The sequence below is a fragment of the Limulus polyphemus genome, unplaced genomic scaffold (assembly GCF_000517525.1).
Source record: "Limulus polyphemus unplaced genomic scaffold, Limulus_polyphemus-2.1.2 Scaffold6909, whole genome shotgun sequence".
NCBI lineage: Eukaryota > Metazoa > Arthropoda > Merostomata > Xiphosura > Limulidae > Limulus > Limulus polyphemus.
The window spans coordinates 24,888-32,179 of NW_013672519.1; the positions used below are offsets into that span (position 1 = coordinate 24,888).

Here is a 7,292-nt window from a genome sequence, read left to right on the forward strand (position 1 = left end):
CCAAGGGAATGAACACTTTCAAGGAAGCCCACATCCCCAAAAGAGAGAGAACCTAACGTGCAGAGAGAGAAAGAGAAGGTATAGCAAACATGACTGCCCACTCAATATCTTGGAGCTTGACCAAGAAAGGAAGTGAAGAGAACACCCAAATGAATAACATACTGCAGATGAGTAGTAAATGACTTCTCCATCCTGAAAAGAAACCCCACCTGGGAAACTTCTCAAAGAAGAAAGTGACTGACCAGAAACAGGAAGAGGTGAGCATAAGCCTGTCATCCAAGAAATGGTGAGTCTGAAGACCCAGTGAGTGAAGACGATGTGTAAAAAAGTGTACCACTTACAAAACACATACAGAACTGAAGGAGGACAGACTGGAAGCATTCAGAACTGGAAACAAAACCCTTTTAGAGGAACCAAAGAAAAAGAACATGACACTGGGGCAGAAAAACCCACCGAAATGAAAGGTAGGACTCCATGGTGGAGCGAGGCATCTCCAGATAAGTATACAGCCAGGACAGATCAATAATGGGACTCTAAAACACGCATGCATTTGAGACAAAGAAAAACTGGAGTAAATTCCTGACTGAGTGGGCACCACCCATTCGATAGCTCCTTTGTGTAGTAGAAGGAACTCGAACAGACTCGGCATGATGACTGGACAAGGTATGATCCCAAGGAGGATTGAAAGCTGGGAAGTAGGAGCAAAATGGAAGTAAAAAACCCTTAGAGAGAACCTGTATAAATAACAGAACAGTCGCAAAGCGTGGCCAAAAAGCCACAAACTAAAGAATTTAGAGATAGTACTCAGAAATGTGTAGTCTACAAAATGCATAAAAATTACAAACAAGTAAATCTATGAAAATCGACCTGAAACATAAAACAATAAGTAACCCCTAAAGTACAAAACCACTACAGGCACCGAAAAGATAAACAATCCTTAAATATATAACTTAAGTCCACTCAAAGAGGCTATAAGACAAAGGACAAGAAAATAAAACCTACCCTAAATAGCATGAGAATAAAAAAGCATAGACCTAACAAAATCAAAGTTTGAATCAAAACCAATCCCCAGTTTGATGTGACTAGTTGTAAAGTAAATAAAAGAACTTAATAATAAATAATATTAACAGAGAAAAACATCTTTATTTTAGACAAAATTAAAGAAAGAAAGAAACTCCAAATGCAAGTTTTAAAAGTAAAAGATGTATAAAATTCGAACTTACCCAAAACTGAGCATAAAAGATATGAATAATGTAAATTATTGATTGTGGAAGTTAGACCCATCCACATGAGCTCACATAAACTCAATAAACATAGATACATCTACGAGAAGTGAGAAATACACACTGAAAACCTTACCACAGATCTCCTGGGAAAAAAGAACAACACCTAACCCAGCAGATTAGGAGGAGGCACATTAACAGGTGGAAAGTGCCGTAGAAAGAACTTTCCACACATTAGCAGTATCCCACTGCACAAAAATCGTAACTTGAAAGGAAAAATATTGCCGGCCAAACATACGACACAAACTCCCCATGAACTAAAGCCTGTGCCTCCCCAGCAGACATTGTTGACCCTGAGACTTGGGGACTAGTGCGGGAACCAGTGTCTACTAATGATGGTGAAATTATCATCCACCATATTAAATCCTGAATTCACATGAACAACGTATAATTTGGGAAACAGAAACAAACGAGCAGAAACAATGGAAATCAAACACAAGTCAAAAGAAACAGAGACAAACGAGTAGAAACAATGGAAATCAAACACAAGTCAAAACTTTAAATTGAAACTGATATTAATTGGCCATCAAGCACAACCAAAATTGTGTATTCACATGGAGAATAAGTTAAAACACACATCTATACACTAAAATGCTAATCGAAAAAGTGAGGATTGTGCTCAGATGGTAGAGTATAAGTGGCACAGTATGGTTGTTGGTGGAAGGTAGTCACATGATCAGCACATATTGCTGCAATTAAGCAAAAAATATTGGGGTATAAAAGACTGGTGAAATGTTGAAAATTATAGCAATGCTTAGAGAGCAAATGAAGGTCAAGACAGCTTTGGGTAACAGAAAGTAGTACCGTTTCAGAATGAGCAATAAGACAACTGGACATGTTATGTGACATAGAAAAATTGATATTTAGCATTTTTCTTTATTTTTCCTTTTAAATTAAGAAATTAAAACATATATATTAAAATTTCAATTATAAACTACATTTTGATCCCAATTTCATTGACATATTTAGTAAAAAAGGTATTTAATAAAATTTGGAAAATAACTCAAAAACGTCATGACTTGTGCACTTTAACCTGCCTAGGGCAAAATGGTTAAACGAATAGCACCATTGACAGTTACTGGTGTGGGTTAATCTGCCACAACTTAAAAATTTGTGCCAGCCCTTCTATCAACTTGTGGACGTGCACCCTCTTCTGTTGCAGTGTTTACGTCAGCAGTAGCCATGTCTACTTACACTACTTATATGAATTAAACTGACTTACTTCTACTCTTTCCTTTACCCCTGCTGTTAGTTGCTCAAAAAATCCTGGAAGACTGCCCCAATTTATAACGGGATGCCATGTAGGCTAGTCATTTGAAGATTACTTTTTAGCACAATTGGGTCAGATAAAAATCAGCAGGTTCAGCAGCTTCTTGATACGAGCCAAGACTGATTTTGTGGTTAACAACATAACTTTTTATACATAATTTTGGGTATTGTTACGATTCTCCAGTTAGTGTACACATCCAACTCACAAGTAGATCTGTCACTTTATTGGATGAATTTTGTCGAATTGTCGTAATTCTTGAAACTAGAACTAAATCAGTAATTGGTTATGATTGAGGGTTGGTAAATTGGCAACCTGTTTACATGAATTTCTCCTCATCTCCTTTTGATCAAAGTTCCACCAATGGTCTCCAATTTCCTTTCTCAGTCTTTTTATAGAACATATTTTCTGCCTTTAATGAAATTAACATAAATTTTCCCATAGCTTCCAATCTGCTACAGGTGCATCTGTTTATGTAGATAAGACAAACTCTTGATTTACATTACAGCATATACATTTCTTTTTTTGATCAATCGTCGCAAGACTTCTCTTATGCTTTCAATAATATGACATATGACATGCATGTGATACATGGAATTGTATAAAAGCATTTGAAAGTCTCATAGAATGCTTCATGGATCAAAGTGAAATACAAATATTACTGAACAGCTCAGTATGGAAGGGCATGTAAATTCTCCAGAATTCTGTGATCCCTTCCTCAAAATTAAATACCCATCACATTTAAAATAAAATAAAATCACACTATTCAATCACGTTAAACAATGACAAGACTGAAATCTAACCTAATAACATACCTGACACAAATTAGAAGTTTTTATGAACAAGGCATGACAGAAATAACTCGCATGGAGTACCTCATTGTAACCACTTCTTTTGTCCAAGTTTTGTACAACAGAAATTATGGTACAAATATTAAAACTTTTCAGTTATCCACACACAAAGCAAATGGCAAAAGGTGGTCACATGGTCTACACCTCTGACAACTATATATTTTGAAGAAAGCATAAACCTTGAATCTGGTGGTTCTTCAGGTGAGATCTACCACTGAAATAAAAAAACAAGACATATCCTTCAAAGTGTATTTTCAATAAATGATTAACTGGAGAAAAAAAGTGAGAGAAGACTCAGAATAGCGTATACATGTATAACCACAGTAAATCAAATCTTTTACAATATTCTCATCACAGCCTTCACTTCAAGCATTTTTGTCAATTTATTAATTTCCAAGAAAATACATACATGTTCTTTATTCATAGGTCAGTGTATAAGAAAACAACTTTTGAAGGTGCACCTATCATAAACTTCTGTATAAATGTCTGACCCTCAGTAATACCCAAACTGTTGAAAACAAAAAAACTTGCTTGATATTGGAATTGTTCAAAAACTAACAATACTTAACCACTTTATATTTCAGAAATGTTTCTCAGAGCAGTCAACCTTATATTAAGAGAAAACATTGTTTGACAAACTGAAAATGTCTAAATAAATACAGTTCAGCAACTGTTCTCAACTTCAAGCTTCTGATCAATAATTCATTATGTACACACTCTTACTGCTTAAAATAATTACTTCACCAACAGAAAACAGCAAAGCTTAAAAGCATTAATGTTGTCTCTTAAAAGTTTTGAAGTGAAGATTTACAATTTTCTAAAAATAATTATTTTTACTTTCTGAGCATTGATAGTGACACTATATGAATAGTCAAGACATGACAAATAGTGGCACATACCAGAAACAAACTTGACAACGTGAAGTGTTCATTGGAATTATGAAAATTAAGAAAAATAATAATATATTAAACAAGGATGGGGGGGATTAACAGGGCAAAATTTATATAGATTGTGCGATATTCTGCAAGAAAAATGTAAATTAAGATATCCCATGATTGAATAAATGGTATAAACAATGTAACGTTCGTGTTTTCTACAGTGCTGAAGGTGAGAAGTGTGAACATGTTGAGTGTACTTGAAGCTATAGATCAGTCTTAAATAAAATGTATTGAGTAAACCAAAAAAAAATTGCTTTTTTTAACTATTTACTTTAGTTTTGATTTCAGATATCTCTGTTTGATATTTAAAAAAAATATGTTCACTTTTATTTGTAGTTAATTTTTGTTTTATTAAATCTTAACATAATAATTCTGGATGGTTTGGAAGGAAGGGTGTAGCCATTAACTGTGTAAAAAATGATGTTGATAGGATTCTTCGAGATATTGAACAGTATTATAGTACACAGATGGATGAAATGCTTATGAAAGCTGAGCTTTTGATTACATTTAAAAAAAATAAACTAACTTTTTTTTCTGTTTTATGTAAGTATAAGCTTTTGAAATGATCAGTACATAAACAGTCTTGTTTCATATATTATTTCAAGAGCTGAAACAGGATATAGAAGCAAGAAAAAATTGTCTCATTGTTATAAATCAATTGAAGATATTTATGCCAAAAATAAAAAGTATATATTTCACCATTAGCCTAATATGTTAGTATAATGCAACACATGATTCAATGGGGAAGTATTGGTAGTAGATCAAACTAAAGATAACAATCGGAGAAATATTCATGGAATAAAAGAAAATAATAATTTACCTTTTTTCAGGCACATAAAAAAAATTGGAAAAAATAGACTACAATTTATCATAAACCTTTCTCTATGATCATGCCACAACATTAACAATCATGTCATAAAAAAGCTAAAAAATATCAGCTTTTTATTTTTAGTATATAGAGCTATAAGATTGTATTCTTAACAAGAATTAGATAATTAAATAGTGTTGTTGAAATGTGTAGCAGTTGACAGAGGTTTTGACCCAGATATCATTGAAAGAGCAGTTAAGAAATGTATGGAACTAACTTCTGATAATAATAATTTGGTTAAAGTATCTGAAAAACTAGAAACAAAGTTTTAATTTTAATCTGTATGCCTAGTTTATCTTGTAAAGTTTTTAATACTTCAAAAAATAGCAAAGTGTTAACCCCATAGTTTTATATAAAACCAATAAATAAGATTAATCAGTTATTAAATAAAACTAAGGAGAAAGTGAATATAATGTGGAAAAAAACAGGTATTTACAAAATTAGTTGTGAATGTGAAAGCATATACATTGGTAAGGCTAAAAGGAACCTAAAATATAGTGAATGAACTTAAGCAAATTATCTTTCAGAAGTGAATATAATTGAAGTCTCTAAACCATTTGAATAATTAACAAACTGTTTAACTTTCTATAGAGGTGGGGGAAGAAATAACGTTTGGTTCTAAAGTTGATATTTGAACAAACCCTGTCGAAATCTTAGAATGAGCCAAGCTTACATTATCTATAATACACTACATACACATATTGATCAAAAAAGTAGAAATCTCTCTTATTTAATATGCTAAAAAACCACATGCTCTCATGACTGCTTGTTAATGCCATAGCATGGATTCTATAATATTGTAGGGCAGAGAAGTCCATTTTACTACATTCTTCCTGCATTCCAACCTCTAACTCCTTGAAAAATAATAATAGCGGATACACTGTCACAGCCCACATTTCAGTACATCCCATTCAGTACATTCTGTGTCATGTTCTGCAAGCCATTTGTGTGCACATACAGCATGGTGGATTAACATCCTGGAGGAGGTAATGCTGTAGAGATGAAGCACTGCTGACTGCACTTTCGTTCAATATAATACTCAAGTATTCCTTGGAAGTTACTTGTCCCTCCACAGTAGCAGAGGGCCCAATCCATGCCAGTTGAGCATCCACCACACACTTATTCCACTGCTAGACTCAAATAAAAAAATTTGATAGCCTGAAAGACAACCTCGAGTGGTCAGAAACTTTGCTTCTCTTCACACTGCATGGTGAAAAGGTAAATGCCAAATGAATTTTGGTAGAGCCACTAGGCTTAGTTTTATTTCAACACATAGAGTGGATTATTGAGAGACGCATGAAGACGAGGAAGATATTGACTCAAGTGCATCAGAAGAGCCGTGTAAACACCACTGTTAGAAGACTGAACAGTAGACATGACATATAAAGGATTCTTGTGTTAATGTAACCAATGCCACAAGTTCACCATGCTATTGGTATAATGTAGCACTAACTGAGATTTGTCAAACCAAATAACTTTTCCATTGGTCCACCATTCAATCCTGACTCTGTAGGCACCTTTCAGTGCAATCAGGGTCTATTTTTTAGCATAGAAGGTTGGTTTCCAGAGTGTCAAAACTGTAGGTTCTGAAGCTTCCTGCTCATGTTCGGATAGAAATGCCTTTCACCTATCCTTGAATGAAGGCACTGGTCAATTACTATACAGAGAATCACCCGTTTTCTCTCACAGACCCAACTAAACAAAGTTGATCACCCTTCCACCGTAAAAGTTTCCCCCTTCTTGATGGTTTTCCCATCCAACAACTATGCCTTGTACAACTGTGAGATGGTCACCTTGGAATGTCTTCTAACAGTCATCATTTGGGTAATGGTTGCATCAAAAATAATGCCTTTCTGGAAGTCGGAGCCCTCTGTAATTTTTCCATGTTCTGCAGTCTATTGATACCTGTGTCACAGGTCAGCTGTATTTATATTTCAGTGAAATACTTGATATGATCATATAACCACCTGTTTTACATACACACACAATTGGGAAATGGCAAAAACTATTTGAGGACAGGTTTATTAATTTTTTGACTAACAAAAAGTATGGAAAACTTATTTACCTGTGAATATACAATTTTCT

General features: G+C 34.0%; 1 long non-coding RNA gene across 2 annotated transcripts in view; it reads right to left on the minus strand.

Moving 5' to 3' along the window:
- The window catches only part of LOC111089651, a 22,910-nt gene extending 15,618 nt beyond the window's left edge, over positions 1-7,292 (minus strand). The window contains exons 1-2 of one of the 2 annotated variants that reach the window (XR_002613868.1): positions 7,273-7,292; positions 3,366-3,615 (exon numbers count right to left, since the gene is read on the minus strand). This is a non-coding gene — a long non-coding RNA (uncharacterized LOC111089651). Of the gene's footprint in view, positions 1-3,365; positions 3,616-4,300; positions 4,329-7,272 lie in introns of those variants that run through there. The other variant, XR_002613869.1, reaches the window with a different exon arrangement.